Genomic DNA, 24,744 nt, shown 5'->3' on the forward strand with positions numbered 1-24,744 from the left:
AGGTCTTTCCACTTTTCTGTGGAAAGACCAATTGTATTTGTTCTGATTATTATTATAAGGTCTTTCCACTTTTCTGTTGAAAGACCTATTGTATTTGTTCTGATTATTATTATTATTATTATTATTATTATAATTAGGTCTTTTCACTTTTCCGTCGAAAGACCTTATGATTTTGCTCTGATTATTTTTTTTTTCATCCGCCTAATTTTTTTTTTTCGCTGTTTGATTGTTTCGCAAGATGTCAATATTTGGTATATGATATCGAACAATTTATGTGCTTTCAAAACTGACCCTGCTTAACCGAATACTTTTCTTTGTAAGAGTTATTTCCCCGAACACTGTTTTTCTTGTGTTTGCTACTTCTTCGGAACCGTAAAAGATTACGACAAATTTATTTTACCAAATTGCTCGTTATATCCTCAGGATGTTGAGATTGGTTTGGACCGAAGCGTTCCGGAGAATCCATAGGAGAGTTATTTCCCCTTATGCATTGGATATAAGTGAAATGAATTTGTAACTGGTAAACCATAAGTGATAGAGACCCAGGATCGTTATATCTTCAGGATTAAGGGTATCATTTGAACTGAAGCTATCCGGAGACTCCATATGAGAGTTATTTCCTCTTATGCATTTGATAAGTGTTAGAGACCTAGGGTCTTTGGATTTGAGGTCCTTGGTCCAAAAAAAAGAAAGAAAATTAGGTCAAGGTCAAATTCTAAATTTTGATTTTGGCTTATTCTCACTTCTTTTCATAGAACGTACAAGATATTGACAATGCATTTTTATTAATTTGTAATTTGCGACATGTGGTATCTTCTAAATGTTGGTTAAAAGGGTGCGTAGACATTACATGGGAGTTTTTGCCCCTCTTATATTTAGAATTATGCGTAAAGTGATATAACTCATTAACTATGCATATTAAAGACCTAGGGTCTTTTGAGTTGAGGTCCTTGGTTTATGACCTTGAAATTGCGGTCAAGGTCATAGATAAGTTTGTTAGTCTAGATTTTGACCTTTGCTTTAAATTCATATTTATACATAAAAAAGTCAAAGGACTGTGTGCATTAGGTAACAAGCCATGTGACCTTGGAAAAGCAAACCGGAAGTGATCTTGTGTAAACCGGAAGTGGCTATTTTGTTATACTCATTGCATGTAAAAGTATACATAGCAATGTATTTTTGAAAGCAGTGTCAAATAAATAATCAAATAATACCGGAAATGTCATTTTTCAGACTGGAAGTAACAAATTACCTCCCTTATTTCATACAAAATAGTATAGAAACCATATATTTTTGGAATCAGCAAACAATGAGCTATCATTTGACACTGGAAATGACATTTTAAACCTAATTTTAATATTTCCGTATCAAAATACATCGTGAGAAGTGGAAAGACCTTCAATTTTTCTCTGAACAATTGGTTTTGATTTATAGGGTCTTTCCGATTTTCCGTGGGAAGACCTATTGATTTTGTTCTGATTATTTTTTTTCTTCCGCCTAATTTTTTTTCTTTCGCTGTTTGGTTGTTTCGCAAGATGTCGATTTGATATTTGGTATATGATATTGAACAGGGTATGCGCTTTCAAAACTGACCCTGCTTAACCGAATACTTTTCTTTGTAAGAGTTATCTCCCCATCACTGTTTTTCTTGTGTTTGCTACTCCTTCGCAACCGTTTAAGATTATGACAAAATCATTTTACCAATTTGCTCGTTATATCATCAGGATGTTGAGATTGGTTTGGACCGAAGCGTTCCGGAGACTCCATATGAGAGTTATTTCCACTTATGCATTGGATATAAGTGAAATGCATTTGTAACTGGTAAACCATAAGTGATAGAGACCTCGGATCCATTGATTTGAGGTCGTTGGTCCAAAAAAAACCAAAATTAGGTCAAGGTCAAAGGTCAAGGTCACATTCTTAATTTTTGATTTTGGCTTATTTTCACTTCTTTTCAAAAACAGTATAAGATAACGACAACATGTTTTTACCAAATTGTTAGTTGCGACATGTCGTAACACTTAAATTTTAGTTGAAAGTGTACGTTGACATGAAATGGCAGTTTTCTCCCCTTTTATATGTAAAATTATGTGTATGGTAATATAACTCGTTCAAAATATCTAATAAAGACCTAAGGTATTTTGATTTGAGGTCTTAGGTTTATGACCTTGAAATTGAGGTCAAGGTCAATTTTAAATTTGAAGTTCTAGATTTTGGCCTTTGCCTTAACTTCATATTTATACATGCTAAAGCCTTATGACGTTTTTGATTAGGTTGCAAGCTATATGACCTTGAATAATCCAACCGGAAATGACCTCGTGTAAACCGGAAGTAGCTATTTTTGTACTTATTTGATGTCAAAGTATATAGAACCATATATTTTTTTAAAATCAATGTCAAGTAAACTATCAAATAATAGCGGAAGTGACATTTTTCAGATCGGAAGTAACAAATTATCTCTCTTATTTCAAACAAAGTTGCATAGAAACCATATATTTTTGGAATCAGCGTACATTAAGGTATCATTTGACACTCAAAATGACATTTTAAACCGTATTTTAGTATTTTCATATCAAAATGAATCGTAAAGAGTGGAAAGACCTAAAATTGTTCTCTGAACAATTGGTCTTTAATTATTATTTTTTTTTCTTCCGCCAAATTTTGTTCTTGCGATGAATATTTGTTTCGCAATATGTTGCTTAGATAGTTCTTACATTGTATCGTACAGTGTATGCGCTTTTAAATTTCACCCTGCTAAGCCGAACAATTATCTTTGTAAGAGTTATCTCCCTATTCACTGTTTATCAAGCGTGTGCATCTCCTTCGTAACAAAAAAAAAGATATCGACAAAACTCTTTTTCTAAATTGTTCGTTACATCCTCAGAAATTTTGGGCTAATTTGGATTGTAGCGATTCGATGAAATTTTATAGGAGTTATCTACCTTTACCAAATAAATTTGTTGGTATGTTTTTTAACTCATAAAGCGTTAACCGTATAACCCTGGAATCTTTTTATTTGAGGTCGCTAGGTTCTAACTTAGAAAATGACGTCAAGGTCAAAGGTACAGTTCAAGTTCTCAATTTTGACTTTTCCTTGTTTTTGCATTTTCTCAAACACTTTTAAAGAAATATATGAAACAACAAGTGCTAAATGTTTGCTTTATTGTAATGAAGATATGTTACATTTGGTCTGAAAGAATCTAATGGCATCTTATAGAAGTGAGTGCCCCTGAAATGTTCAATTATAAGGTTAATTGATTATTACTTAAACTTGGTTCATTATAAAGCCATATGACCTTTTACAAAATGTGGGATGACATATGACCTTGAAAAATGACAACCGGAAGTGACCTTGAGAAAACCGGAAGTAGCCATTTTTGCACTTTCTTCATGGAAAAGTACTCGGAATCCATATATTTTGTAATTATCTCCTGGTTTACAAGCAAAAGTATATAGAAACTATATATTTTTGGAAGCAGTGTGAAAGAAACTATAATATGAGACCGGAAGTGACATTTATTTCACCGGAAGTAGCTAATTATCTCCCTTATTTCACTCAGAAGTATATATAAACCACTTATTTATCGCATCAGTATGAAGAAACTGATGATAAGATGCCAATTTTAACTTTGAGTAAACACGAACTAGCTTCTTTTCAATAAATTCAAAAATTGCTGTGGAAAGACTTTCAATTGTTCTCTGAACAATTGGTTTTAATTTTGATTTTTTTTTCTTCCGCCAAACCCTTTACTTGCGGTATAAAGTTGTTTCGCAAGATATCGCTTAGATATATTGGATATTATATCGAACAGTTGTTGCGCTTTTAAAACTCATCTTTTTTAGCCGAAGACTTTTTCATTGAAAGAGTTATCTCCCCAAACACTGTTTTTCTTTCTTGTGAATGTATCTCCTCCGTAACCAAAAAAAGATAACAACAAATTATTTTTCCTATTTGTTTGTTACATCTTCAGAAATTTTTGAATAATTTGGATTGAAGCGATTCGGTGAAATCTTATAAGGGTTATCTACCTTTATCAAATAAATTTGTCGTTATATTTTTGTAACTCATAACCCGTTAGCCGTATAAACCTAGAGTCTTTAATTTGACGTCTTTGGACCCTTGCTAAGAAAATGAGGTCAAGGTCAAAGGTCAAGGTCATGTTCTCAATTTTGACATTTGCTTGTTTTTGCATTTTCTCTGACACTTTTTAAGATATATATGAAAAAACTAGTGCAAAATGTTTGCTTTATTGTGATGAAAATATGATACATTAAGTTTGAAACAATCCAATGACATTTTATAGGAGTTATTGCCCCTGAAATGTTTTATTTAAGGGGAGATTGATTATTACTTCAAATTGGTACATGATAATGCCATAAGATCTTTTGCAAAATGTTTGGTGACATATGACCTTGAAAAATGTCAACCGGAAGTGACCTTGAGTGAATCGGAAGTAGTAATTTTTGCACTTATTTTAATGAAAAGTACCTAGAAACCATATATTTTTTGAATGGGCATACATTAACCTATCATTTGAGACTGGGAGTGACATTTTAAAAACCGGATGTAGCATATTATCTCCCTTATTACAGGCAAAAGTATATATAAACCATATATTTTTGGAATGAGTGTGAATGAAGCTATCATATGAGACCGGAAGTGACATTTTATTAACCGGAAGCAGCCAATTATCTCACTTTTTACAGGCAAAAGTATATAGAAACCATATGTTTTTTGAATCAGTATGAAGAAACCTATGATAGGACGCCAATAGTAACTTTGGGTTAACCAGAAGTAGCTTATTATCAATTATTTAGAAAATTGATGTAGAAAAACCTTCAATTGTTCTTTGAACAATTGGTTTTTAATTAGGTCTTTCCACTTTTCTGTGGAAAGACCTATTGTATTTGTTCTGATTATTATTTTTTTTTCTTCTTCTGCCACTTTTTTTCTTGCGGGGTATTGTGGTTTTACAAGATGTCGCTTAGATTTTTTGCATATGATATAGAACAGTTATTGCGCTTTTGAAATTGACCCTGCTTAACCGAATACTTTTCTTTGTAGGAGTTATCTCCCCGAACTCTGTTTTCCTTGTGAGTGCATCTCCTCCGTAACCGTAAAAGAAAGCGACAAATTTATTTTACCAAATTGCTCGTTATATACTCAGTATGTTTTGTCCAATTTTGACCGAAGCAATACGAAAACTCCATATGGAAGTTATTTCCCCTTCTGTATTTGACATAAGGGATATGTATACATATATAGCATGAATGGTAAGTGATAGAGACCTAATGTATATTGATTTGAGGTCCTTGGTTCATTTAAATGAAACTGAGGCCAAGGTCAAAGGTCAAGGTCATATTCTAAATTTTGACTTTTCCTTGTTATTTGATCTCCTCTGTCACTTTTAAAGATATATATAAAAGAACTAGTGCAAAATGTTTGCCTAATTGTGATTAAGATATGATATGTTTGGTCTGAAACAATCCAATGACATCTTATAGGAGTTATTGTCCCTGAAATGATGCAATTTAAGGTTAATTGATTATTACTCCAACTTGGTACATGTTAAAGCCACAGGGTCTTTTGCAAACTGTTGGTTGACATATGACCTTGAACAAAATCAACCGGAAATGACCTTGAGTAAACCGGAAATAGCCTTTTTTGCACTTATTTCATGGAAAAGTACCTAGAAACCATATATTTTTTGAATGGACATACATTAACCTTTCATTTGAGACCGGAAGTGACATTTTATAAACCGGAAGTAGCATATTATCTCCCTTATTACAGGCATAAATATATACAAACTATATATTTTTGGAATCAGTGTGAATAAAGTTATCATATTAGACCGGAAGTGACATTTTATAAACCGGAAGTAGCTAATTATCTCCTTTTTACATGCAAAAGTATATAAACCATATATTTTTGGAATCAGTGTAAATAAACTATCATATGAGACAGGAAGTGACATTTTCTAAACCGGAAGTTGGCAATAATCTCCCTTATTTCAGGCAAAAGTATATAGAAACCATATATTAATTGAATCAGAATGATGAAACCAAAGCTGGGACACCAATAGTAACTTTGAGTAAACTGGAAGTAGCTTCTCATCAATAATTTAGAAAATTGATGTGGAAAGACCTTCAATTGTTCTCTTAACAATTGGTTTTTAATTATTATTTCTTTTTCTTCCGCCACTTTTATTTCTTGCGTATAAATTTTGTCTCGCAAGATGTCGCTTAGATGTTTGGTATATAATATCGAACAGTTTATGCGCTTTTGAAATTTACCCAGCGTAACAGAATACTTTTCTTTGGAAGAGTTATCTCCCCGAACACTGTTTTCCTTGTGAGTGTATCTCCTCTGTAACCGTAAAAGAAAGCAACAAATTTATTTTATAAAATTGCTCGTTACATCCTTCGCATGATTTGTCCTAATTTGACCGAAGCGATACAAACACTCCATATGAGAGTTATTTCCCCTGATGCATTTGAAATAAATGATATGCACTTCTATCTTGTGAACCATAAGTGATAGAGACCTAGGATCTTTTGATTTGAGGTCCTTGTTCAAATATGAAAAGAAGGTGAAAGTCAGAAGTCAAGGTCATATTTTCAATTTTGATTTTGGCTTATTTTAACTTCTTTTCAAAAACCATATAAGATATCGACAACATATTTTTACTAAATTGTAAGTTGTGACACATAAATTTTGGTTGAAAGGGTACGCTAACATTAAATTGGAGTTCCTCCCTCTATTATAAATCAGGCATATAGTGATATAACTCGTTAACCATATATAATTCAGACCTATGGTCTTTTGATTTTAAGCTCTTTGTTTACGACCTCGAAATTGGTAAATTTGACGTTCTAGATTTTGACTTTGGCTTTAACCTTATATGTATACATGATACAGCCATGGGACTTTTAACATAAGGTTGCAAGCCATTTGACCTCGAAAAAGCCAACCGGAAGTGACCTTGTATAAACCGGAAGTATCTATTTTTTGTACTTATTTGATATGAAAGTATATAGATACATATATTTTTGGAATCAGTGTCAGGTAAACATTCAAATAATACCGGAAGTAACATTTTTCAAACCGGAAGAAAAAAATATTTCCCTTTTTAAAAAAAATTGTATAGAAACCATATATTTTTTGAATCAGCGTACAATAAGCTATCATTTGACGCTGGAAATGACATTTTAAACCAAATTTTACTATTTTCATATCAAAATAGATCTTTACGGGTGGACAGACCTTCAATTGTTCTCTGAACAATTTGTTTTTAATTATTATTATTATTTTTTCTTCCGCAAAATTTAGAAATTTTTGTTTCGCAATATGTTGCTTAGATATTTCTTATATTAAATCGTACAGTTTATGAGCTTTTAAATTTCAACCTATTAAGCCGAACAAATTTTCTTTGTAAGAGTTAACTCCCCATTAACTGTTTATCAAGTGTGTGGATCTCTTTCGTAACAGAAAGAGATCACGACAAAATTCTTCATCTGAATTGTTCATTACATCCTCAGGAATATTTGGCTAATATGGATCGAAGCGATCCAATGAGATCTTATAGGAGGTATTTACCTTTACCAAATTTATTTGTCGTTATGTTTTTGTAACACATAAACCGTAAGCCGTATAAAAAGAAATTGACCAAAATGTTAGTCGTGACATGATATTTCAGGACAGTTTATGTCGAAATGGTTCGCATCATTGATTAAGGGTTCCATGCCACTGAAACAATAAAATGAACAAAATTAACTAATTATAGCTTCAAACTTTGCAGCTATCATGATGTTTACATGCATCTGATCGTAATTTATCAACCAAGGTTCACCATCCTCCACCTCCACCTCCCCCTCCTTTTTCTTTTATTTTCTTTCTTTTTGCAGGAATCCCATTTCGCCTTGAAGTTCAGTCCTGTACATTTTACCGTAAAACAGCAATACTTCTTATGTACAAACTTCTTAAATAGAAATTCATCCCTGCAAACATCTGTTCCAATTCATGTGTTTTTTAAAATTAATCGATTAACGTTTTGTTAAAATACTATAATAACATCATTATGTTTGTGTGCATGCATTGAACGACAATAGTTTAACTGTAAAATATAAAATGAATAAAAAAAGGTCCCCGTTAGGCGCGGTCCGCTTGATTGAGAAATAAAATTCAATGACGTACACATTGCTCCCAAGTTCGTAAATATTGCTGAAATCCAACAATAAAATTTCTAAACATGCATTAAAATACAAATCTGTACTCCCGTAAACATGTGTATGAATGATGTTTTTATTTATTAGAAAATCCTCAGGCTGTCCGTTTGGGAGTGCAGGATGTACAAGTACGCACCCGGTCAGAATATGGACGTTAAGTCCGATGCCTCGCATAGAGAGAGTGCCATGCAAACTTTCGATCAATCAATCAAGCAATCAGTCAATCAATCAAAAAACCAACTAATAACCGACCAACCAACCAACTAACCAACCAGACAACAAATCAATCAATATGTTTAATACGGTGTCCAAGATCGCATTTAATTGTTTCTTTTTCGCTTGTTCAAAGAGACCTTATCCCATGTGTACAATTAGTATATCAGTAAATCAAACAACACCAAACCAACCAACCAACCAATCACTCAATCAATCAACCAATCAACCAATAAAACAAAAATCAATTAATCATGTTTCGGAGGGGAAAGACCGTTTAACAATTGTTATTAAAACATTTGATTTATATTTCTTTCTGCTTTTGTTTCAGCGACTACAATAAGCTAATAGTTTTTTTTTGCTGTTTTCCTTCTCCTCTCTCCTTTTGTAAAGGTACATTGAACAGAATTGAACTATGATTAAAAATATTGTTAAAATCCTTTCTATATATTCAATTTCATATGAATAATATCTTATTAATGTCTTTCAACCAACGAAGTAATTTCAATAGGATAACAAAAGTGGTTTATTGTTTAAAACAGCACCTCAACTACAAAAAGTATTGATATTGTAACGTGTAACCAGGCGTTCATATCTCGAACGATTCGTTCCAGTAAATACTTGAATCCAAGTTGTCCACAAACAATACGGCAATACTACAAACTATAACTATCTATGTTATGCACAATGAACTAAAATATACACACTGACTCTTTGTCGATATAAAGTAACCATGAACGCTAATATATACAAGTATTATACAATATAACAGCCTGTCCTCCTATTGGAACGGTTTGTCACTATAAGACAGTGCGGCTGGTACAGCTCGTCCTCCGAGTGGGACAGTCTGTCCCTACCAGGTAGTGCAAGCTGGTACAGTCTGTCCTCCGATTGGGACAGTCTGCTCTGCCAACTTCCTATATTTTAGACCAACTTGTACCCAGTACAAGTTGTCCCTAGTACAAGTTGTCCTCGACTATATCACTTACAGCTATGTACCGTGCTTGCTCTTGTCCACTGGTCTTCTTAATAAGAATATCGACAAACTCGAATTGTATTCATCACCCAATTATATACTCCGGGGCGAATACACTATTCATTGGAAAGGGGTGTTCTCTAAATGTTCCCGATACCGAACACAAGAATCCCTCCCAAACACCCCCATATCCTTGGACCCAACCACTGACTTTCCCGCCAAACGTTCTAATCGACACAACGGTTCCTTCTGCGTGAAACATGTATTGCTACAGCAAGATTCTTCTTTTTTGTAACCTTAGCGACCAATGAACATTACAATAGAATAATATAGCTAGGGATCCCATATATTTTAGAACTCGTAAAATGTCTTCAACAGCATTTGTAATCCTTACAGATGAATTGAATCAGTATGATTGATACTCTAAAAGACAATGCAATGTTTATGAAATAAACAGCCTAACGTACTGCCAGAAAATTGTGAAATGTTGTAGAAAGTCATATAAACTCTAAAGATCTCCATTATTTCAATAAATGAAAATCATCAATCTAAATATACTTGAGAAATTATTGATACGAATATCACAATGTGAATAGAAGTAGCATACAAATCTTTCTCGTTTTTATTTGCCAGCTGGATGCCTCCTCATTGGTGCTTTCTTTTCAGCCGTCTGCTTATAGTATAAGATATGTGTATGTAATAGTTATACACCGAGGGATAGGTGTGTCTGGATAAGAAACCCCGACGGCCGGAGGCCGGAGGGGTTTCTTATCCAGACACACCGTATCCCGAGGTGTATAACTAACTTACACCCAATGCTATACCCTATATTTGTTAACAATGGTTATTAAATGAAAAAGAACGGATAGCATATTTATTGACAAAATCAAACCATGATTTATAAGAAAAAGATTTTTTTTTTGCATGAAACCCCACTAGTAACTTGGCTATGTTCGTTCAAACTTTGACAAGTGAGTAGATTTTACAAATGTCAAAGTTGCTGTTTTGCATATTCCCGTTAAATCCTGGTGCTAATATGGATCAGCATTTCAAGGTTGACCGTTTCGTGCATTCTTATTACAAAAAAAATACATCATGGTTCTTGTATGCAGTTGTCAATATGGACGGGTATAAGAAGGACGACTTTTTGAGTCTAGCGTTGGATTTGGTAGATTAGACTAAAGATAAAGGCAATATCATAACCCAAAGTACTTACCTTTATCAGTTTAATGAAGGTAATCATAAATATATTTTTTATGTTACGGGTTTATAAAAAAAAAAAAAGAGCCCCCCACTTCTTCTCCAGAATAAACAAACATTCATATTCGGACATACTGAGGGATAGGTGTGTCTGGATTAAGAAACCCGACGACCGGACACGCTCAACATACCAAAATACAGATTGAATATTTAGGAACTCCCTTTTTGGGGCAATCCAGGGGGGTGGGGGGTCCGGGAGTTAGAATCCCCCCCTTTTTTTTTAAAGATTAATGCTTTAGAATAGAGACATATGACTTGGATCAAAACTTTTACCTTCAAGTAAAGGAGTATTAAGGGAACAACCATTTTAACTTCAAAAAAAGGGGGGGGGGGGGGGGGGTTATGATTTTTTGTCGGAGTCGGAATTTTTTTTCTTCTCGAAAATCGCGAACAATTTTATTTAGTTTTTCAACGCGATCAATCAAATGATTTGTTTTTATTCAAAATAGATGCTTAATATTTTTTTTCGCTATTGGAATTTTCTAAAATGTGTTTTTTTTAATATCTTGAAACAACTTGTAGTGAACACTATTAGTAATTTCTTATGTTCATGCTATTTAAAAAATTATCAATTTCTATTGTAATGCATAACAATGGACTGTGTTTTCGGGATGTAGAAGCAGGGGTTTCCAGAAACCCCGCTCGTCACACCCTGTGGTCAAAATCCATTGTTATTCGTAACAATAGATCTATTCAATTTACACTTGTTTCAGAAATAGAAACTATGAAGTATAACAATAGAACTGGGGTGTAATTATTTGTAAACAATACCTTACGTGTAATTTAAATACCTAAGCAATATTTAATTTTGATGTATTTTATAAAGTGTAGCCAAATAAGAATCACGTGATTTTCTTCATACAAATTGATATGTTTTTTCTCAGTTCGGAAATTCATGAACCGTAAACATATTTGTATAGACACATACACTTAAGTGGAATGTTGAATGCCTAAAGAATCTTGAAATAGTTATAACTGTAACTGCATTTGTATCTTGGTAAGTATATTCATATGTTTAAATATTGTTTAGAAATTGATAAAAGATCAAACAGCAATACTTCTATTGCAAAACATCAAACACTATATATATGTATGTAAATGTGTTCTTGTGTGAAACGCATATACTTTCATCTTGTCCAATCTAAATATGATATATTGTTCCGAAAAGACCATCGCAGTTGTTTCATGATAAATGTCAATCCTATTGTCGTATATTTTTCAATATGGGCAATGTAGTGATAAACCTACGGTGTCATAAAAAGAGGGAAGTTTTTTTATAAAAGATAACCTATCAAAACGAATGCAAGCTTCGATTCTGTTTTAATGGTTCGTCCGCAGCAGTAGGAGCATTAATTGTTATTCCTGATCGTCTGTACAGCTGTACGTACGTTAGTCCCGAAATTTGATTCCATTCTCTAACTTAAGTTTGCCTAAACCAAATGTTGTGAAAATTATACACAATGCTAACTGGAGATAACCAATACAATGACATACGTACGTAACTCGACGTACGGACCTAACAGAAGTGGTTTTTGTCAACCATTGGGTTTGATTAAATTTGTCGCTCAAGATTAAAAAAGTATTCCATGACTTATGAAACTACTCATTTGATTTTTTGGCATATAAAATAATTTTATAATGACAAGAAATGATTGAAATCTTGCACTTTTATTTATTACGCGGTTTTCCGGATTCCAGCCTTTCAGTAATATCGAAACCAGAGTTTTGAAAATGCCTGTACCAAGTCAAGAATATGACAGTTGTTGTCCATTCGTTTGATGTGTTTTATCATTTGATTTTGCCATTTGATTAGGGACTTTCCGTTTTGAATTTTCCTCGGAGTTCAGTATTAGTGTGATTTTACTTTTTGTTAGAATCTGTCTATTTATCATGTTTATAAAAGTTGAGATTCGACTACCAATTCCATTTACTTTCTAAAAATAAGTCTTTTTCATTTATTATAAACTGTATTGATACAAAAATTTCTATACATGTTGTTTTTTTAGAACTAATTATAAGGTGTGTACAATAAGGATAGTTCTGTTTTGAATTGTTTAACGGGAATGCTATCGCAGTCCAAATACAAAAGACATTTTCAGATATTTTTTTTTATATCCCTTGTAGTAAATTATTTAATAGTTTGTTATCCCTTTTACTAATAAACAATTAAAAGCACGGGTAGTAACCTCGTCATACCAAGGGCGTTTAGTACAGTGATTTTGTCATAGTTTGTTTAAATTTAACATGGTTAAGTTAAGTTACTTCCCCGAACGATTGCCTCAGCTCTATTCAAACGAGTAAATAAAAACCAAATAAAATGTGTGAATCTGTATTTTAAGTCAAACAATTTACATTGGAAATGTTGTTTTGAAGAAATTACCGCAGAATAGGCAAATTATCGAAATTGTTATGGTATGGTTAAGTGTCTAGAAATTGGACATGGTTTTGATCAAGTTTGTCATGGTTTAGATCCAAAATAATATATATGTTGTTTTCAAGAAATTAACGCAGAAATGGCAAACTATCGAAATTGTTATGGTTTGGTTAAGTGATTGACATGGTTCGGTTAGGAGTCTAGAAAAAGCTTGTTTTTAAAAGAAGTTACACAATTTACTGACTAAGAAGAAAAAGGCCTTTTCAACCATATTTGAAGAGCGGAATCGGCAAAGTGTACACTAAATAATTTTACTTTTCGTAACTTGTCTTTTTATGCAAATCGTACACATACGAGTATCTTGTAATATAATAAGAATAAATGAGTACTCATGTTATCCCACAAACAATAACATCATTTGGCAAGGATGATATTTTGGCTAATCATAAGTGCTTTACGGCTTCAATGGACATTACATTGAGCAACACATCGGAGGACTTACCTTGTTTTTATTAGATAAGTACGCTTCACAAAATTCAATACTTACAACCGTTCATTGCCGGATCATCTACATGTAAGACGAAATAATTGTCCATTAGATTGACAAAGATTCTTTCACAGTGAAAGAGGGTCTTCAGAAATACAGTGAAACTGTTTACTAACGTAGTGGTATTACCCATGTGAGGGTTTTTAAACTCTCCACCATTCCCCATGTGAAATTAAAAAATCCTCTAAAAATGATTCACAATGCTTTTCAACATAAAAAATGGTAGCATGCGCTATAAATTTATTACTTTGGGATACCATAGGGGATATTTTGTTAATAGTAAACAAAAAAGTAAAGCATGCTACACAGTGGAACAAGTGATCAGTATGCTGAAGTTTTTTAATTGACAACATATCTGTTAAATTTAGAGATATACTTTTTCAAATAATTGTCGGCATTTCTATGGGAACAAACTGTGCGCCTCTCCTTGCCGACCACTTCTTTTTTTTCGTATGAGTCGGAATTCCTTCAGCCATTGTCAAAAACAAGAAGATCAAAGAAACCAGATCATTTAATTTCACAGTCAGATATATTGATGATGAACTTCCATTCACAATCCAAACTTTTCTAATTAGTTCTATCAATATATCACCCAGAACAAGATATTTAAAAAACAACAGACACGGCGTCCTATGTCTTATTTTTAGACTTATATATCGAATTTGACACGAGCGGTCATTTCAGTACCAGAATCTACGACAAACGATAAGATTTAAATTTTGAAATTATCAATTCCCCCTGTTACATGTAGGAAGCAATATACCAACTTCACCTACATATGGGATATAAATTAACAAACTCATTCTGTGTTCAAGAGCATGCAGCTGCAACTCAGACATTGTACAATGTCACCAGTGTCTGAGCACAAAGCTGATGAACCAAGGGTATTTCAAAATTTCAAAAAAACAAGTTCATCAGAAGATACCAAGACCTGTTTCATAAATATTCCTTATCAACTTTACAAATAAAAAATTATGGTCTTCAAGTATAGATGATAGGTACTGATGTTGTTTGTCATCAGAATGACGTGTTATAGTATTGTTTTATTTGTCTTTATGGATATTTCTTTTACTGTTTAGTCTGTTATGGTGATATCTAATTGAAGTGGCTCTGTACTTATACATCGCGTCATTGTGTTGTGATATGAGAATGAAAAAAAAAAAAACTGTGTTTTGTCTATCAGTATTTTTGTGTTTCTTTGTTGACATATTTGTTTGTTTTTATAGTGATTAAGATTATAACTCAGCGTTGACTGCTGTACCTCAATTTTTGACATTTTTACCTTATGTGTCTTTGTTTTATTCAGACATCATTTTCAATATAATGTATTTTAATTCGACTGTCATACAGATGTGAGGTTTAGCAGGCTTTAAAACCAGGTTTAATCCACCATTGTCTACAAAATATAATGCCTGTACCAAGTCAGGAATATACCAGTTGTTATCCATTCATTTGATGTGTTTGAGTTTTTGATTTTGCCATTTGCTTAGGGAATTTCCTTTTAGAATTTTCCTCGGAGTTTGGTACTGTTGTTGTTTTGTTTTTTTTTACTTTTTTCTGCGATTTAATTTAATTAGTTACTGCTCTTTCACACTAGCTTTCGATATAATAATTACAAAAACCAGAGGCACTTTTTCTGTTTCACATAGAATATTTTTTCCGTCTTTCCTTGATATACTCTGTCGGGATGTCGTAAGCAGCATCAATTGCACAATAGTTTAAGACGTTTACTTAAAAACGTAGTATTTTTTGTTTTATTTTTTGTTTAGCAAACTAAACATCTGTTGTTATATATTGAACAAGTATATGATGAATAAAAGCAGATGTGGGGTTATACGCCCGTGATGTAGTAACCCAACTAAAACGAATCAAACGGTATTATTAGGACAACATAAGTCTTCAACCATCCACGAAACAAAATTTTTACACGTGACATGGACAAAAGTTCAATAAATATTTGTTTTATAAACTATTTGGGAAATGAAAATAAAAACAATATTCACAAAGTTCCGAATTCAAATATATGAAAGATCACAATTTCGAAATAGAATAAAGCCGATATAATTTCCATTTTTATCATTGATTATTACAAACTGTATGGATTTTGCTCATTGTTGAAGGCCGTACGTCGACATATAGTTGCTTACATCTATGTCATTTTGGTCTCGGGTTGATAGTTATCTCTTTGGCAATCATACCGCATGAACTTTATATAATATAATACTACATTGTATATGCGTTCATATGTCCTTTTAATTGTATTCCAAATAAAACGATTTAAAAAAGAAACAATTCAATTGTTGTACACTGTCTGTTTATTTCGATCGTTATTCTTCCTTCATCAACGACACGAATCACATTATTGAACCATGTTGAACATGAAATAAACCATGACACCGACTTTTCTGTAATTTTAAATTGTGTGAAAGAGTAGCTATTTTCGGAATAATTGACGGTATTTTATATCATAACGAAATATGTGATGTAAGCACACCACTTTTATGTGTGCATTAAGAACGAATCACAACTTTTACCTTTCGACATACGCAAGCAATATTCTGTTTCAAATTGATAACTATATGATACAAATTTTGATGTACTAACACATTAGCTATAAACAAAGATACTTACCAGCTTTAATTTATGATTAGATGTTCATTTAACAATATATTTGAATGTTTATTTTTTGAAATTGTTTGTCATCAAAAACACTTAACACAGTCATGTCTAACTTACCAAAACTATGAAAAAATAACTACTTAACGCTCCTCGATATGACGAGATTACTCCCCGTGAAAAGGGGGTCACTGAAATCATTTTACTGAATAATTCATTAACGGAAATGTGTAAGGTACATTTGTAAGTAACATTGAACAACAGACTAGTAATATAAGACGATTTCGTTGTCAGATGCGGATCAAGGATTTTTTGAAATGGGGATAAAAGCAACATTTCAAGTGGAACAAAAATAGTATTTATAGAATGTAGGGCCATATAAGCGTTCGTTGCATATGTATTTCAAACATGAATATTTAGAAGGAGAAGAAGAATATCAACCAGACTTATTCATTTTTCTCGTCCTAAATGTTACACTTATCGATCGTATAAATACAAGTATTCTAAAAGGTTACCAACTCACCACTGTAATTAGATCTTTGAATATTATTCTTATTGGTATTATAATTAATTGTGTTATCAGTGAATTAAAAGCAAACTAAATAGTATTGTTATATACATATGCTCTTTCATGGATCTACAATCTGTCGATACCTTTATTTTCGCATTGCACAAGGTCATATTTTTCTCTAACTGTTTATGACGTCTTTACACTATACCCATTGGATGTCGGATGTTTACTGATTGATAGTTAAGTCTAAAATGCATAATTGTTTAATGAATTGTTATTGGCCTCGAATTAGCTGTCAGTAATTGCAATTAATCTGTGATGTATACTTGGTCTCTTTTTGTTGTTGGGATGTATAAATATCCGGCTACGTCCTCTCTGTGTTTTTGTTAGATGTACTTCTATTTGTATCCATCTGATAAGTTCAGCTTTTTTCAACTGATTAGTTTTAGTTCGTGCTTATGTCGTACTGTAACACCACTGTCCCATGTTATTGGACGGCTGGGATCCTGCTAACATGTTTACCCCCACCACATTCTACATGTATGTGCCTGTCCTAAGTAGGAGCCTCTAATTCGGCGGTTGTCGTATGTTGCTGTGTAACATATTTGTTTTTCGTTTTTTTCTGGGTTCATTTAATAGGTCGTTAGTTTTTTCTCGTTTGCATTGTTTTACATTTGTCATTTCAGGGCCTTTTATAGTTGACTATGCGATATGGGCTTCGCTTATTGCTGAACTCCGTATGGTGACATATATTTGGCTATTTCTGTGTCCTTTGGTTTTTTGTGAAGATTGTCTCAAAAGCAATTATATCACATCTTCTTTTTTATATTGATTTTATACCACAGGAAGACACGTAATCTTACCCTGACACATGATTTTTAACCCGGACCAACCAATCTTTGCTCCAAAATATTGCGTGCTTGGTATAGAGGAAGACCATCTTTTTCCAACAGGCGAAAAACGAGCCCTATAATTCCCGCATTCGAGCAGTAGTGCAGCTTTCAATGACAAAATAAGGCTACCGTTCGCCAAATTTCTGACCATCAAAAAGAGAGATACAAAGTAGATGCAAATATCGTATTAAGTAACAGACAAAGTATACCTCGCTGATTCAAATAAGAGGTCACAGCCGTGAAACTGATATGATGCTTGAGTTTTATTAAACGAACTTGTTACTTTTGGTGGACACGGTTGTCAACATTTTATTTAGTAACCTTCTACCTTGGTTGATATAATTAAGACTTCATAGTTCACCAAGTTATTATCATCCATTCATTTTGACAAAACTAAACGTATAAAGTTAAAAGACATAGTGGATCTTAACATTAATATCCCAAAGTCTGTACAAAATCATTTAAGAGTATGTCATAGATATGATTCTGTCAATTATTGTTTTATTGATCAGGACCTGTATGTGACTGAATACTGATAATTAGGGTTCAGTATACAACATATATGTACAACATAAAAATTTTATGAACAAAATCCATGTCTGTTCATCTGTTTATAGAATTATCCATCTAAAACCCGCATTAGCATTTCTAAAGTCGGGCAGATTTCTTTATCGAGATTCGAAATACTTTTAATTAATAAAAATGTCGAAAGAGTTAGTGTTTACCATTATCAGTTGAGGTATTCAACATGCTAATACTGGTTTGGAACTTAACAGAAATACGCAAAAGGGGTTTTAATGTGTTGCTCTTTTGGTGGATCCAATCAAATTTGTTTTATTATATATGTGGTTGTGCCAGATAGACCATTGAGATGAGCAGCAGCGAATCCTTATGTTAAATAATTCTGTTCAAATTATGTGAAAATTTTTGTTTACTTTCATTTTAAAATTTAAAAGAAAATAATTATAGTACATACCGTATAATTTATAATTAATTTAATGAAACATAGCTGAAAGGTTGATAGAAAGCCAATTACTACCTCATTAAAAAATATCTAGTTTGTACTCAAATGAGCAACACTACGGGTGCCACATGGGGAACAGGATCAGCCCACCCTTTCGGAGCACCGGAAATAACCCTCTGTTCTTGGTTGGGTTTGTTTTGTTCAGTCTTCAGTTTTCTATGTTGGGTTTTGTGTACACTTGTTTGTCTTTTTGTTTTTTTTTGGGCATGGCGTTGTCAGTTTATTTTCGACCTTTTAGACGTTTCATGTCCCTTTGGTATCTTTTGTCTCTCTTGTACATGTTTTATCATATTTGCATTAAAAGACATCACTGTCTATAAAAAATAATTAGCATCATAAAGAAAGAGTTTGTAGATAAACCTCTATTATAATGTCAGTTTTGGTTAACAATATTCTTCTTAAATGTAGATGGGGTAACTACATGTACACCAAACATGCAAATTCTGTCAAAACGACACTTATAAGTAAGTGATAATATCATCGATCGGCTGGGAGATTAATAAAAATCTTACTGAGAAGGTATTTGGTTGGGAAACTGTAAATCCTATTAAAGATTAGAAGACTTAAATAGCTTTTGTATGAAAAAGGGGACTTTGGTTCTATTTAAGTTTAGACGTTTCATATTTACATGTAACTAGGACAGTTTATTATTGGAAATGGCTTTCATTTTCTCATAGTAAATTTCGAGCACATCTCGCAGCACTGAATTATCCTTTCGGTTGATAATTTAAAACGATTCGAAATTGTATTGTAGTGTGTACACAATCGTTGCATCTTTTACAGACTTATACAAAGTTCTCTGGTGGACCTAAAATAAACGTAAAAAAATTCAGACGTTTTTATATTTACGAAGTGTTCCGCCATTTTTTAACTCGTCGCAGCTAGAGTAACAAAATATGATGCCAGTTTTGTGTAAAAATCTCCAACTTCCCATCATAACCTACCCATTAGAAAAATCGCACCTAAATTGAAGTTGTAACCCTGATAATAAAGTAGTTTCGTATATTTAAAAAAAATAAGAATGGACGTGTCTTTTTTGTTTTGACCATAAAACGTATATTGTATAAGGGATATGCTATATAATAGCTGTCGCCCATATATGACAATATTCATATTGCTGCAACGTTAATCTTACAGTTTGCGTTATTCACTAAACTATGCACAGTTTCAGAAGGCAGAATAATTCAGTAAATGTATGCGTTTTTTCTCCTATATTTCTATATTTCTCTGTAAGCTTTTATGTTTTGTCTATTGTACTTAGAAATATGAAGAATTCTAATTTTAAAATTGTGCAAAGAACATGGTTGTCGTGTAGTGAAAATTATTATTACGGTATTTACAATATTATGTTAACATGACATTGTAACGGTGGAACGAATTGAACACCTTAATATCAGCTAATTTGTAAAAAACACTGTTTAGAAGAATGCATATATTTTACTTTTAGCCTAACGATTTTGTGTTAAATACCATCAAAGACGTGTTATTATTTATTATAGTTAAATTCTCTTAAAAAGGTGTTATGCAAGTATTTGTAAACACATGGTATTGATAACCTATTGTGTCTTTCCTTTTAACGTGAATATTACTAATGCTATGATATTCTTCTATTTCGTATAGGTAACGTGTTAGAGAATAGCCTTTTACTTTAACACTTCGATAAAAATGCATCACTTTATATAAATTCATTAGTTATTACAAGGACTTACACGTTATTGAATACCAAAGACTTGTCATGTATGAGAAAACAAATGGCAATGCAGTACACGCATTATTATTAATCACATTCAACTATATTAAACCATGTCGAAAGTACCTAGACAAGAAGCCCCCTTATGTGCAGCAGGTTTTGTCTTTTATTCCGTACAAGTTAATTACATGGTCAAGATTACGCGTTGATGTGTATACTTAGTCGCTAATAAAATAAAACAAAATGCAGTAGTAAGCTGAACGCCAGTAAATCAATTTCAATGTTGTCAATGGAATGACAAATGTATTCATTGGGACTGTTACCTGAAGAGTTGGTACGACTCAGCGTATCTTCTTGTAATGCAAAATTCCTTCAGTGTTTTTATGTTTATTGAAGAATCTTCCCACATATAATTTGTGCAATTTATATGAGAGATTAACTGTATTACTGGTTAATTACAAATCATATATGTGAAATTTTGATAGTTTAACCACCAATTCTAACTTCTTCTTTCAGGTTAAAGTAATCGGATGGTGTTTATAGAACAAGGATTCAGTGCATCCAGACTATTTTTTACTGTTGCTTTGCTGCCAATAGGAAATTCATTAGCACAGAAAACAGAAGAGGATACTAAAGTTCTGACAAATAATGTTCCGATATCCATTTTTGAAGTTTGTGACGAGATGTACGTTCTGCATTGGCCCCCTAGCGTGAGTAGTGATCTTGGTTTTTAAATCTGTCAAAAATATAAAGTATTTACACATCATCTGCGGGTTTTTTGTTTATATATATGTGTTTATTTTAGTGTCACAATGTACATGATGTATGTTTTCTGTTTTGGAATACATATGCAATAACTCGTATTTTTGTATACATGTGAAATAAAACTGTTTTAAAACTCTTCAAACACACATATTTGAAAAAAAAAAATCTTATTATACAATACAATACAATACAATATGATTCCTTTAAAAACACTCCGTCACACTCACATGTGAAACAAGAGGTAAATACATACACAATACAATCACATACAATCATAAACTTTGATTGTAACATGACTGGTTGATATAGGTATCGTCAGTTTCTTCTGCATTTGCATAATATATTAGTTCTCCTCTATCGTAGCTTGATTTGATTTGATTGTTTGGTGTTTAACGCCATTTTTGAGCACCTCTTTTGCGCTATTTCGTGGCGGTCTGTTTTTATTGGTGGAGGAAGCCGGAGTACCCGGAGAAAACCACCGACCTTCGATAGGAAAACTGACAATCCTAGTCAATTAAGATTGGAGTCGAGTGCACCTGCACGAGCAGAGTTCGAACTCACAACCTCAGTGTTGACTGGCTAGTAATCACAGTAGTAACTACTTAGACCACTCGGCCACCGCGGCCCCTCTATCGTAGCTTGATACAAACATATTGATATATGATTATGTTTATACATGTATTAAAACAGTATTACTTAGAAAGACGATGAAGTTACAATATTTTGTAATAAAAACGTTTCTTAATTTTGTAATAATTCCTTAATATATTGAAAATTTAAACCCGTTGAATAGTCATCCTATGTACCAGGATTATATTTTATTACGCCAGACGCGCGTTTCGTCTACACTTATACTCACCAGTTACGCTCAGATCAAAATAGTTACAAAGCCAAACAAGTATAAAGTTGAATAGCATTCAGGACCCTGAATTCCAAAAAGGTTGTGCCAAATACGGCTAAGATAATCTATGCCTGGGATAAGAAAATCCTTAGTATTTCGAATAATTCCTACTTTTGCAAACAGTAAATTAATCATAATTATTATTATTAAAATATAAAAATCAAAACGATTTATTAAATACTTGACCATATTGACTGTTGAACTCATGTGTATATGAAGAGTTTGTAGGTAATGTTCCACGCGAGTTAACTTTTGTATTAATTAAGCAAGTAAATATTCTGTAATTAATAAGAACAGACTAAAATGAAAAACAGTTCAATAATTTGAAATTGCTAATGTTCAACGCTGAAGGTCTTTCAAATCAATCAACTTTGATGGAAACTATCTAAAGCGTTCCGTCTACATGTATGTGTGTATATGTGTGTGATGATCGTTACTCCTACATTTAAAATATTTGATTATTCAGAACGTTATAAAACAAGAGGGCACACACCAAAGTGTCTCGCCTGCTTTAGGGACCATTGACTTTATCTTGCAGAGTTTTGAAAATCAATGTTTTACTACTATTATCACAACAATTTTACATTTTCAAAAGTCTATGACAAGGTATGATAAATCATGTCTGACAGACATGTTAGCTTTACAACTATTCCATTTACCAAATATAGTTGACCTATTGCCTATGATAATTGACAAACTGACAAAATTTCTAAAAACTTTATATTGACCACTAAACAATGAAAATGAGGTCAAGGTTAGAGTTTTCATACAAAACATACATGTACAGCTTACAATTAACCAAATATAGCAGACGTATTGCTATTAGTATAAAATACAAAGAAAACGACAAAAATACAAAAATGTATAACTGACCAATGAACCATGAACAGGGGGTCAAGCTCAGATAAAATCTATCAGACACCTTTCAATCATTCGATACACCAAATACAGTTGACCTATTGCTTTAAGTACTTGCCAAAAAAAATAAAAAGACAAAAACACAGACCCAAAACAAAAACTTAACAATTACCAATGAACAATAAAAAAATAGGTTAAGGTAGGATTAAACCTACCAGACTGGCATGTCTTACACCTTACAATAATGCATACACTACCTATAGTTTTCCTTCTGCTAAAAGTATTTGAGAAATATACATAATCACGTAACTTTCAACTTGATCACTGACCCTGAAATGAGATAAACCCTATTTGACGGACAAGTAGACGTTGCAAGAAACCCATATTGCAAATAAAGTTATTCTAATACTGAAAATAAGTGAAACATTCGCATGACATTTTTTATACCAATCAATCGCCGACCATTAAATCGTGCCAAAGACGATTGCCATATGACAAGCAGAAACTTCGTAACACAAGTTATATGCATACAAGATATGAAGCATTCAGGTCTTCCTTATGAATTGTAAAGCTTCATACAAATAGTTTACGCCGACACCACCGGATAGTATTCCTTTATGTCTTGCATACTGCGACTTTATGTCACAGACGAGATCATTTTTTTTGTCATACTAAACCTCAGTTTACATGTTTTTTTTAGTTTCTTTAAAGATCAACTGGATACTGTATCGTCTTTAAGAAAGGCAATGGAATTTGTGCCATCTTCAAGAGTCACTGATTTTGAGTCACTTTACGAAGGTGCTCATGTAAGAGGTTGCTGGTTTGATGTATACGATAATCATGCTATTGTCACAAAGATCGACAAAAAAGCAGGAAAATTCACACTTATTCACTTTAGTGGTGATGGCAGAAACAACCTTCAAAACAAAGTAGCAATACATGAAGACACGATGAAATTGTGTAGAAACATAAATGTTTCGCTGGTAACCTATAGCACTTCCACAACACAGTTAAAACGATTACCGAATCAAGTTTCCGTTGCTGTTGCCCAATACTTTAGAGATAATGCTGATATAATTCAATCGTATGATTTATTGAAAAATGATTGCGACCATCTAATTTTGTCGTGTACTCTAGGATATGCACTAAGTTTTCAAGAAATGAAGCCACTTTCTGTTGCTTTTTTTGGCCTTGGCGATGGTTAACACTAGAGCTGTGAATGTACTGATGAAGTATCTGCTGACCAAACAGGTTGTTCGTTATAATGAAGGTGATGAGTACGTTACACTCATATTACCGTTTGAGGAAGTCAGAATTCCTTTCAAAAAGTGAATAGCACAATATTTGTACACAACAGAAATAATATTAATCATGTTGTGTTTTCCAAATGCTTTTTTCGTACTTTTCATCGCTATAATGTATTTATAACATAATATTCAAAAATGTAACCTATATATCACCAATAAATGCCTTATAGAGAATTAAATTTTGGCGAATCTCTCTGGCATAATTTTGAAATTTTGACACATTTCATTTGTTGGAGTTAATATTCTTTATTTCAAGTTTTCAGTACAGTTTTGTATGAACTGTTATCTTTTATTCTTTATAGTTTAGTGTGTCCTCGTGTTGTATTTGATTTTGATATATTACCGGTTTGTCTTTTTCCCCTTCTTTTATGCATTTTTGTTTTAATTATTAAATGAGAGAAACTTAAAGATAAAGAGTTACTTCCCAGAAGTAGCTATATACAGTGTACGTATGGCTGTTATCCGAGTTTGCTTATGCAGTGCCAACAGCGAACGTTTGTAATTTGAAATTTAACTGTTCCTAACGCGATACGACCATGATATTATGCAATACTTAAACTAGTAACAAGTTTTGTTTACC

At 32.6% G+C, this 24,744-nt stretch overlaps 1 long non-coding RNA gene across 1 annotated transcript; it reads left to right on the forward strand.

Annotated features, from left to right (window-relative positions):
- Nucleotides 1–11,538: 11,538 nt before the first annotated feature.
- On the forward strand, nucleotides 11,539–24,375 carry LOC127724855 (uncharacterized). Its single transcript, XR_007992758.1, has 3 exons — nucleotides 11,539–11,675; nucleotides 20,850–21,043; nucleotides 23,558–24,375. It is a non-coding gene; the product is annotated as an uncharacterized LOC127724855 (long non-coding RNA).
- Nucleotides 24,376–24,744: the final 369 nt, after the last annotated feature.

Source organism: Mytilus californianus, unplaced genomic scaffold (assembly GCF_021869535.1).
Source record: "Mytilus californianus isolate M0D057914Y unplaced genomic scaffold, xbMytCali1.0.p SCAF_14, whole genome shotgun sequence".
Taxonomy (NCBI): domain Eukaryota; kingdom Metazoa; phylum Mollusca; class Bivalvia; order Mytilida; family Mytilidae; genus Mytilus; species Mytilus californianus.